This window comes from Halichoerus grypus, chromosome 3, assembly GCF_964656455.1.
Source record: "Halichoerus grypus chromosome 3, mHalGry1.hap1.1, whole genome shotgun sequence".
Classification (NCBI taxonomy): domain Eukaryota; kingdom Metazoa; phylum Chordata; class Mammalia; order Carnivora; family Phocidae; genus Halichoerus; species Halichoerus grypus.
This window is the reverse complement of record NC_135714.1, coordinates 193,375,459-193,387,517: the sequence shown is the minus strand read 5'-3', so window position 1 is coordinate 193,387,517 and position 12,059 is coordinate 193,375,459. Positions and strand designations below refer to the sequence as shown.

Here is a 12,059-nt window from a genome sequence, read left to right as displayed (position 1 = left end):
CATCAAAAATTGCTGCAATTTTCGTGAGCGTCATTTGGCATCAGGATGAAACATGCTTCACTGAGCTCACTAACTATGCTTAATCAAAGTGGCTTTTTTTTTTGTTTGTTTGCTGTTGTTCTTTCTTCTTGAGCACCTCTACCCAACCCCAACACACACAACAAGTTTATTTTTAAACAAAAACAAAGAGAAACCATAAAAAATACATTTTTGAAAATTTGGAGACCCAAAATATTAAAAAGGAAAAACCTTTTATTTCATCCAGAAACCCAGGCCTTCTACAAATCATGCAAGCCCAGAGATCCAACCAAAATGGTTTTTACCCAAGGATGCAGAGTTAGTTTTTTGACCCTGACCAAAGCTTTCACATGTGGACTGATAAAATTAAAAAATAAAATAAAATAAAAACTTTGAGCAATTTCTCCAATGGTTAAGGAATTTAGTTATATTTATTCCTTCAACTAGCATGTATTCAGTGCTCCTATGGGCTCTACATGGTGATAGGCATAGATATTCAAAATAAATAAATGTGGTCCCCACCCTCAAGTGCCTTGTAATGTAATACTCAACAGAGGTTCTTCTGCATAAAAGAGACAGGCTTCCTTGGGCCGGGGCTAAGAAGGGGACCAGGTTGACACCTTAGCTTGAGACTTGGAAGGATTCTCACCCACTTTTTTGAGGATAATTTCTAGTATGTTCTAACTCCTTAAAAGTAGGGGCATACTTCTTATTGGTTGATTATGGGTTTTTAGCATATCAAAGTTTAATAATATCAAGGTGAACCCTTTCTTGAGTAAAATTTCTTACCTGCTTTCTTTACTCAAAATACTGCATCCTGTATCTAAAACATTTTTTTTAAGATTTTATTTATTTACTTGACAGAGCGAGAGAGCACAAGCAGGGGGAGTGGCAGGCAGAGGCAGAGGGAGAAGCAGGCTCCCTGCTGAGCAGGGAGCCCGATGCGGGGCTCTATCCCAGGACCCCGGGATCATGACCTGAGGCGAAGGCAGTTACATAACCAACTGAGCTACCCAGGCACCCCTAAAACATTCTTTATTAGCCTACTAATGTTCACCTTTTTCACAAGGCAAGATAATCATGGTGATATTCATTGGGAAATGTGTCCTTTTCAGTCTTTCCCTGTAGATGTTCTCTAAAGTCCTCCTAAGGACAGAGGAATCTTATCTGAAGCTGGTATCACAGACACTGGGCAAGGATGCAAAACTGGAAAGGGGTGTGGAAAGCATTACCAAAGTCAGTAAACCAAGAAGTTTCTAGATGAATCACAGGAAAGGGCTAGAAGGGCTGGGATAATGGGGAGAGATACCAAGCGGGGGGGTGGGGGGGGTGGGTATAGGAATCTCTGTTTTTATCTGAAACTGTTTTGACTATTTTAGAAGAAATGCCTGAAACCCAAATCTAAGCAGGGACCTCATATGATTCAGTTTCCACAAGGTGCTACTTTCAAAGAAGAATGAAGCAACTGAAAGTAATTTTTAAAGTACTGATAAATTGTATATCTCAGAAATCCCACAATATCATTTGATAAAATGTTTTTCTTCTTTTCAACACTCACACTCAACCGTCTAGACTCTTAAGGGTGCAAACTCTCTCACCCTCTTTTGTTCTCTAGCTAAAAATTTATAAGGAGACTCCTATGGATTGTAGGGCTGTCTTATGACTGGATTGTGGGAGGTGTGTTTGTGAGAGAGAGACAGAGACAGAGAGAGAGAGAACATTCTTCCAGAGAATTTCTGTTAAATTAAATTCTCCATCTCTTACACATTTTTTTTTTTTTTGGAAATATCCATCGGGCCTCACTGAGGAGAGACAGGATCTATGTGTGCAGTTAACACACAGTTCTGGCATATTTTAAAATTTCAAATAATGAAATCTTGTTTCCTGTGGTTATCTGAATCCCTTAGCTTTTTTCATGATGGATCTTCTCTCCTCCTCATTATGTAAGATGTAGCATTAGCCTTGATACTCCCTTTACACACTAATTGAATCCGTGGTGCCCACTGACTCAAGTGAGCTCTGATAACTTTAATTATGACTTTTTTTTAGGGAAGGTCTTTAAGACAAGGACCCTAAGGGTGGCTTTGGTTTCTGCTCCCATCTAGCACACCGATTGGTCTAGGCTGGCCCAGAGTGGCTCATCCATTCTAAAGGAATCTCAGACGTAAGGAGGTCAACACTTCTCCAAAGGCTAGAAGTGATATCCTGGAACAGAGGTTCCTGCTTACTTCCTGTGAGTGAATGGTACCTAAAGAAGGTCCTGGGACCAGTAGTTCTCTCTGTGTGAGTTATAGGGTTTCCAAGTGTAGACTGGAGCTCTTTCAACAAGGCTAACCTCAGACCCCTGTTTAGAAAGTAGGTTTTATTCTTTTGGTGGATTGGGGCCTTGAGTTAAAATGGGAGGGTGTATTCTTCAAAGACTTAATCATAGATGCTGTGCTAGTCCCCAGGGGCATCCCTTTGTTCTGGGAAGCATTGCCTTTCATGGAAGCCAGCAAGAGGATGTATGTTCCCTATCTCATGTCTGCTCTGCGTCTTCTCTCCCAGATGAGCTGATTTCTTTCCATGAATATATTAAGGCTGGCAGTCTGTGCTTATAACAGTCTGAGTCCGCTCTTACTCAAGCTGGTTTCCTTACCTACGCTGTCTCTCTCTTGTTCTTTCATTTTTATTGCCTGGGCAAATGCTATGGCTGTAAAAACAGAACAGAACAAAACACAATGTACTGGCTTCTGCAGCCCACAAGCTCTCATCTCCATATTTCTGCCTGACCCATATCTATTTTTATACATCTGCAACTCTTCTTGATTTTCCTCTGGTTTGGGCTTTCCAAACAGAGCTTTGTTCTAATTTTGATTATTTGGACCCTTTTCTCAAGACTTCAACAGGAACTTTCCTGACATGGACACAAACCACAAATCTCAGGTGGTTTTCAGGTATGGTGTAAAGGTCTATTTTTGTTCATCTCCTCCTCCACATGACAGCCAGTTGGGGCTTTAAAACTTGTTCCAGAAGGTGTAGTACTCATCTGAAAATGGGGACAGCTCCTGGTACAAAAATTTCCAAACACAATTGAATGTTTTTCTCTTTTTTCCTCCCGTAGAGTTTATAAACTTGTTAACACAAAATGTGGCAATCAACCTGATACTTGGAAGGACTTGTGGACTTTTTTTTAAAGTGAGTTTCAGAGGTAGAATTTAGTGATTCATCAGTTGCATAGAACACCCAATGCTCAGTCCATCAAGAGCCCACTATGTGACTTGTGGACTTTTGAAGCCCATCCATAGATGCCTAAGTTTAAGAGCTGTTGCACTGGACTGGGAGCTGCTAGTAGCTACTCAGGCCAGTGACAAGTGCAGGGGCTACTGCCTGCCTTTCTCAGAGGATGCTCATGGAATAGTTTCTACACCTAGAACTACTGTATGAAAGGATCAGGAAAAGAAACCTTCATTCTTTATTCCCCAAAGTCTTTGTCAAGTGTGTTCTGATGTAATGACCATTACCAAAAGTTTCTTAGCAAATACCCATAATCCTCTGCATCTGCTATATGTTTCCAAACATTTCAGAAATGGCTGGCTTTCACATCAAATGAGATGACTTCAGATCTGTCTATTTTATCTATAACTGATGGACGTCTATAAGGTTGCTGCTACTTAGTCTTCAATTGGTCTTAATTTTTTCTCATTATTTTCAAACAATAAATGTTAATTCCTTTTATAGTTCCTATTTCATTTATTCTTTTTTGTTTTTCATTCACTCAGCGTGTGTTTATCAAATGTCTACATGCCAGGCATTTAAAGATCACAAGCTATGATCCCTGTCTTTGAAGTGCTCATAGCTTGGTAGGGGCAACATTGTAGTATAATGGTTAAGGGTGCAGGTCTTGGAGACAGACGGCATAGATGTAAATCCAAGCTCTACTATTTATTATCTGCATGGCCTTGGACAAGTAGCTTAGACTCTCTGAAGCATCAATTTTCTCATCAGAGTAATGAGGATGGTGATAATTATTGTGATATATACATATAGATATGCAGTTCTCCCTTTGCATGGTAGTGTAGGACCATAAAAATGACCATGCACAAAAATAAAGAGAAATAAAACCAAGTATATCACTAAAGAAAGTCAACAAACCCTGAGAGAAGAGAGGAAGAGAAGAAAGGAACAGAGAAGAACTACAGAAACAACCATAAAACAAGTAACAAGGTGGTAGTAAGTACGTACCTATCAATAATTACTTTGAATGTAAATGTACTAAATGCTCCAATCAAAAGACATGGGGTGACCAAATGGATAAAAAAGCAAGACCCATCTATTTGTTGCCTACAAGATACCCATTTCACACCTAAAGACACAGATTGAAAGTGAAAGTGATGGAAACGCATTTATCATGCAAATGGAAGTAAAAAGAAAGCTGAGGCAGCAATACTTACCTCAGACAAAATAGACTTTAAAACAAGGACTGTAACAAGAGACAAAGAAGGACACTATATAATCATAAAGGGAACAAGAAGATATAACAATTGTAAATATTTATGCATCTAACAGGGGAGCGCCCAAATACATAAAGCAACTTAATAACAAACATAGAGAAAGTAATTGACAGTAATACAATAATAGTAGGGGACTTTAACACCCCACTTACATCAACAGATAGATCATCCAAACAGAAAATCAACAAGGAAACAGTGGGTTTGAATGACATATTGGACCAGATGGATCTAACAGATATATTCAGAACATTCCATCATAAAACAGAAGAATACACATTCTTTTCAAGTGCACATGGAACATTCTCCAGAATAGATCCCATATTAGGCTACAAAACAAGTCTCAACAAATTGAAAAAAATCAAAGTCATACTATGAATCTTTTCCAACCACAATGCTATGAAACTAGAAATCAACAACAAGAAAAAATCTGCAAAGACCACAAATACATGGAAGTTAAATAACATGCTACTAAACAATGAATGGGTCAACCAAGAAATCAAAAAGGAAATTTAAAAAAAATACATGGAGACAAATGAAAATGAAAATGCATGATCCAAACTCTTTGGGATGCAGCAAAAGCTATTCCAAGGGGGAAGCTTATAGCACTACAGGCCTACCTCAAGAACAAGAAAAATCTCAAACAACCTAATCTTACACCTAAAGGAGTTAGAAAAAGAACAAACAAAATACAAATCCAGTAGAAGGAAGAAAATAATAAAGATTACAACAGAAATAGATGAAATAGAAACTAAAAAGCCAATAGAATGGATCGATGAAACCAGGAGCTGGTTCTTTAAAAAGATCAACAAAATTGATAAACCTTTAGCCATACTCATCAAAAAAAGCAGGGGGAGGGGACTCAAATAAACAAAATCAGAAATGAAAGAGGAGAAATAACCCACACCACAGACATACAAAGGATTATAAGAGAATATCCTAAAAAATTTTATTCCAACAAATTGGACAATCTAGAAGAAATGGATAATTCCTAGAAACATATAACCTCCGAAAACTGAATCAAGAAGAAATTGAACATTTGAACAGACAAATTACCAGCAATGAAATTGAATCACTCCCAACAAACAAAAGTCCTAGACCAGACAGCTTCACAGATGAATTCTACTAAACATTTAAAGAAGAGTTAATAATACCTATTATTCTCAAACTATTCCAAAAAATAGAAGAGGAAGAAAAGTTTCTAAATTCATTCTATGAGGCCAGCATTACTCTGATACCAAAACCAGATAAGGACACTACCAAAAAAAGAGAACTACAGGCCAATATCTCTGATGAACATAGATGCAAAAATCCTCAACAAAATATTAGCAAACTGAATCCAACAATACATTAAAAAGATCATTCACCACTATCAAGTTGGATTTCTTCCCAGGATACAAGGGGCAGTCCAATATTTGCAAATCAATCAACCTGATACATCCCATTAATAGAAGAAAGGGTAAGAACCATATGATCCTTTCAATAGGTGCAGAAAAAGCATTTGACAAAGTAAAACATCCATTCATGATAAAAACCCTCAACAAAGTAGGTTTGGAGGGAACATACCTCAACATAATAAAGGTCATATATGAAAAAGCCACAGCTAACATCATACTCATTGGTAAAACACTGAGAACTTTTCCCCTAAGTTCAGGAACAAGACAAGAATGTCCACTCTCATCACTTTTATTCAACATAATACTAGAAACCCTAACCACAACAATCAGACAACGAAAAGAAATAAAAGGCATCCAAATTGGTAAGAAAGGGGCACCTGGGTGGCTCAGTCAGTTAAGCATCTGCCTTCAGCTCAGGCCATGATCCTGGAGTCCCAGGATTGAGCCCTACATCAGGCTCTCTTCTCAGCAGGGAGTCTGCTTCTCCCTCTGCCTCTCCGCCCCCTCCTGTTCTCTCGCTAGCTTGCTCACTCTCTCTCTCAAATAAATAAATAAATAAATAAATAAATAAATAAATAAAATCTTTAAAAAAAACCAAACTGGTAAGGAAGAAATAAAACTTTCACTATTTGCAGAAGACAGGATACTATATATAACAAAACCCCTAAAGACTCCACCAAGAAACTATTAGAACTGATAAATGAATTCAGTAAGGTCACAGGATACAAAATCAATATACAGAAATCCATTGCATTTCTATACAACAATAATGAAGTAGCAGAAAGAGGAGTTAAGAAAATAATCCCATTTACAATTGCACCAAAAATAATAAAATACCTAGGAATAAACTTAACCAAGGAGGTGTGAGAACTATAAAACAGTGAGGAAAGAAATTGAAGACAACACAAACAAATGGAAAGATATCCCATGCTCATGGATTGGAAGGACAAATATTATTAAAATGTCCATAGTACCCAAAGCAATCTAAATATTTAATGCAATCCCTATTAAAATACCAACAGCATTTCTCACAGAACTGGCACAAACAATCCTAAGATTTGTATGGAACCACACAAAGACCCTGAATAACCAAAGCAATCTTGAAAAAGAGAACAAAACTGGAGGTCTCACATTCCCAGATTTCAAGATATACTACAAAGCTGAGTAATCAAGACAGTATGGTACTGGCACAAAAACAGACATATAGATCAAAGGACCAGAATAAAGAGTTTATAAATAAACCCACGATTATATGGTCAATTAATCTTCAACAAAGAAGGAAAGAATATGCAATGGGAAAAAGTCTCCTCTACAAATGATGTTGGGAAAACTGAACGGCTACATGCAAAAGAATGAAAATGCACCACTTTGTTACACCATACACAAAATTAACTCAAAATAGATTAAGGACCTAAATGTGAGACCTAAAACCATAAAATCCTAGAAGAGAGCACAGGCAGTAATTTCTTTGACATTGCCCACAGCAACATTTTTCTAGATATGTCTCCTGAGGCAAGGGAAACAAAAGCAAAAATAAACTATTGGGACTACATCAAAATTAAAAGCTTCTGCACAGCGAAGGAAACAATCAACAAAACAAAGACAACCTACTGAATAGAAGATCTATGCAAAGGACATATCCAACAAAGGGTTAGTATCCAAATGTACAAAGAACTTCTACAACTCAACACCAAAAAGATAAATAATCTAATTTAAAAATGGGCAGAAGACATGAACAGATATTTCTCCAGAGAAGACATACAGATGGCCAACACACACATGAAAAGATCTTCAACATCACTCATCATCAAGGAGATGCAAATCAAAACAACAATGAGATATCACCTCACATCTGTCAGAACGGCCAAAATTAAAAAGACGAAACTATGTGTTGGCAAGGGTGTGGAGAAAAAAGAACCCTCGTGCACTGTTGGTGGGAATGAAACTGGGGCAGCCACTGTGGAAAACAGTATGGAGGTTTTTCAAAAAATTAAAAATAGAACTACTATATGATCCAATAATTCCACTACTGGGTATTTACCCAAAGAATATGAAAACACTAATTCCAAGGGATATATGCACTCTTATGTTTATTGCAACATTATTTACAATAGCCAAACTATGAAAGCAGCCCAAGTGTTTATCAACTGATGAATGGATAAAAATGTGGTAGATATATACAATGGAATATTACTCAGCCATAAAAAGAATGAAATCTTGCCTTTTGCAACAACATGGCTGGATCTAGAGGGTATAATGTTAAACGAAATAAGTCAATCAGAGAAAGACAAATACCATATGATTTCACTCATATATGGGATTTAAGAAACAAAACAAATGAACAAAGAGAAAAAGAGACAAAAAACCACTCTTAATTATAGAGAACAAGCAGATGGTTATGGGGGGAGGTGAAATAGGTGAATGGGAATGGAGCACACTTGTGATGAGCACTGAGTAATGTATAGAACTGTTGAATCGCTATACTGTACACCCAAAACTAATAGAACACTGTATGTTAACTATCCTGGAATTAAAATTTTTAAAAAATGACCATGCAATCTGAAACCATGCAAAACTATCCTAATAATCAGTGGGAAAAATTACACTTCTTCCATGGCTTCTAGTATTTTTGTCAAAGTATTAAAAACTCTCTTACTGTAAGTAATAACTGTATAGAGAATTGAAGAAAATAGTAAAATTAACACTTATTAGTACAGTGTAATTTAAAACATTAGAAATATTGACAAAGAGTCTTATTTCCTTGTAAAAATAAAACTTATCAGACTGGTTTGAACAGTGCTTGCCTTCTTCCCAAGATATAACACAATAAAAGTGAGCATATTTTCCTTGCCTTAGCAAACTGTCCTACCCTTTCTAAGTTTGAATCAGCTTCAAACATTTTATCCTTTGTGCTTTCAATGTCATGAAATATCTCTGAGAATTCTTTTAATGTGAAGATTTTTGCTGGTGTCACTTTAGGACATCTTCCTCCTTCTCATCACAACTGCTTTCTTCATTTATGTCAATAAGTTCGCCTTTGCTAAGTTCCCCTGGCTGCATGGTGACAGTCTTCAATGGTGCCCGATGTCAACATCCCCATGATCAATTATTTCCTCTATGAGTCCATTTACTTTGGGTTCAGATCCTACAAAGTTATTTGCACAATGCAGTACATTTCTGCCACATCATACACATATTCCTTGCTTCCATGATGCATGGATATTTTCGGCTGCATGTTTAGGTCATATTTCTTCCAAAACTTAGCTAAAGAAACTGCATGATCTCCCACTGTAGCACCAATAGCCTAGTCAACAGTCCCTCTAAGAAAATAGGCTTTTAAAAGTTGAAATAGCTCCTTGGTCTATTTCCTAGGTTACTGAAAATGTTTTTGTAGTAAAAAGCACATTTCCCACCTTTGTTCAAGTGTTGAAGAGAATTAGGGTGACCTGGAGCATTATCCAGCAGCAGGAGTCCATTAAAGTTAAATTATGTGGGTTTATCCCTGGGAGGCGAGGAGGCAACACAATTACATGTTTTGCTGTCTGTGCATGAACTAAGTAACATGTGCAACAACAAATTACCAACAGACTTTGAAAGAAGTGATGCGATTGGTCACTGATCATGATGTACATTTGTTATGTACATAGTGATTGGTGGACTGAGGAGCCAGCAGTGAATTATACTTTATGCTACAATAGCTACAATTAAGGTTGCCATATTTATTTTAGTGAATATGGGGTGGCAAGTGAAGTTAGAATCCTGTTGCTGGAGAACTGGTATTATTTAACTCAACTGTGGTAATTGGATTTTGTGCTTACTCAAACTCAACAGAGCGAGGAGTGTGTTTGTGTATACATAGACATATGTGCAAACACACACATATGCACATACGCATACATATATATACATATACATAGCACATAGTAAGCACTGTTAACATTAACTTGTATTGTTATTATTAGGGTGGAGAATCACAGAAACAAATATAATCTAGAGATGAGCTGGAGCCTCCTTTCTCTTGAGCTCTCCACATGAATGGTTGCAACCCTATTTCCCCCAAGATTCTTGCAAATTCCCACATAATTGCAGGCATCTCCACCTCTAGACTCCTGCTTCCATAATACATGGCACCCCAGAAAAGAAGCTTAGTCATTTGCTACATTGCATTACATTTCTACGAAGAACCGCCCCCCTCTCCCCCCGCCTGACAAAATTTTCCTCCTTGGCCCCTCACTGTAAAGATCCCAGCCTTGTCCATCTCACTGATTGACCTCCTCTCCATTCTCTGCTCCACAGCGCCTACTGGCCAAATTTCTCTCCAGGCCTCAATTTTCTCAAAAGAAATTCAGTCCTCCAGAGCTCCTGCTCAGCTCCCAAATTTTCATACTCATTAGCTCATAGAATGCTAGAAGAAGGGAAGGAAGGAAGGGAGAAAGGAAAGAAGGAAAAAGAAAAGAAAGTGTTTCTTTAAACAGGAGCCACCCACTTTAGAAGGCCATTGTAGTTAGAGTTGCCAGGTTTATTTTAGGGGAAAAAAAAAAGAAAGAAAAAAGTAAAAGACAAAGATGTAAGATTCCCAGCTAAATCTGAATTTCAGATAACAATGAATTATTTCCCTATAGGTGTGTCCCAATATTCCATGGAACATACTTCTGCTAAAATATTATTTGTTGTTTATCTAAAATTCAAATGTGGACAGACACCCTGTATTTTACCTGGCAGCTCTCACTGTCGTGCTGAAAAGCACCCTCTCTTTTGCTATCTCATAGGAACAGTGAAGCACGAGAAGTGGGCTAGGAGGGACATAGGGAGCCTGCAAGGAATGCAGAGTGAGGGGAGGCCAACTCGGCCTGCAAGAGTCAGGGAAAGCCTCTAGAGGAGCTGGGATATGAAAGCTAAGGAGGACTTTTTCAGGCACAAAGAGTACTGCACAGAGGTGATGGCAAGCACAAAATGACGAAGAGATGAGAGAGGGGGAGATTTCTTATTCAGGTAAAACAAACTTCTGCTTTCCATCACTCATCATTCACTTTCCTTAAAGGGTGAGATGCTCTTAATGATACGCTGTGCTGGGGCAATTCAAGATAGTCATGGCTTGATTCGGTCAAGGTCCTGGCACAGTAAACAGATGGTACAGTTTGCCGAGAGGGGCGATTTACAAAGGGGTGGCCAGCGTTTAGGAAAACCAACAAGAGATGGTGAGGCAGCCCAAGATTAGTGCGGCAGGGAGCCAGCACCCCTGCCCGCCACCCCACAGAGACTTGAAGAGCAAGCAGAAGAGCATGGCCAGCGCTGAGCCAGGAGTCAGGACCAGTCTCCTGAATTCAAACCCCTCCCTCTGTCCAGCTGAGGCCACCTAGAAGGTCAGCCTCTCGGAGCTCCAGGAGGGCTAGGGGAGGTAGAGTCAGGCAAATAGACAAATAGAGAAGACCCAGCACAAAACAAAACCATAAGGCACAGATTTTTCAAGAAAATCATATTGACCTCTTGAGTAGGGTACTTAACTAAGTATTAGGCACCACCCGAGTCTGATGTCACCACCACAGGGCCTTGTATTTACGGTCCCACACACATCTCAGAAATGAAGGCGACCACGGGTGGCCTCCGGGTCTAATCGTCTACCTATACACTCAGAGGTAAGAAATAACTCTTCATTATGTACATATTATGTGTGAAAGTGTCGAATATTTGCTCAAGGTCACAGTGCTAACAAGTGGTGCATCGGGTGCAGGGGCAAAGAGAACAAAAGCAACTTGAACTCTGATCACCTGTCTTTCAATACAATGTTCTTTGCTCTTCACTTTTCATGACTACAATAGAGTTAGTGGTCATATTTATATTCCGGAACATAAATTTATGCTGATCTCAAGAGGAGACCTCTTGGCTTTTTTTTTTTTTTTAACCATTTACTTATGTCTGTAAATATACATGCAGAAAACAACCCCATAGCCTATTATATTACTAAACACTCAGGTTCCACAGCCAATGAGGAACCAGTAGAGGAATTTACTCTACAAAAGCGTTCTTAATTCTGATGTATAATCACCTCTACAAAGTAGTATGAATCTTTAATTTCTAAAGTCGTTCGTTATATTTTCCTGGGGCCCACAGGTGTTTCCATTGGATGAATGGGGCCGTGTCTAATCAATATTCG

At 38.3% G+C, this 12,059-nt stretch overlaps 1 protein-coding gene across 1 annotated transcript in view; it reads right to left on the bottom strand.

Annotated features, from left to right (window-relative positions):
• ENPP6 (ectonucleotide pyrophosphatase/phosphodiesterase 6) overlaps nt 1-12,059 on the bottom strand; it is a 118,217-nt gene that overhangs the window by 64,553 nt on the left and 41,605 nt on the right. The gene's annotated exons all lie outside the window — the stretch shown is intronic.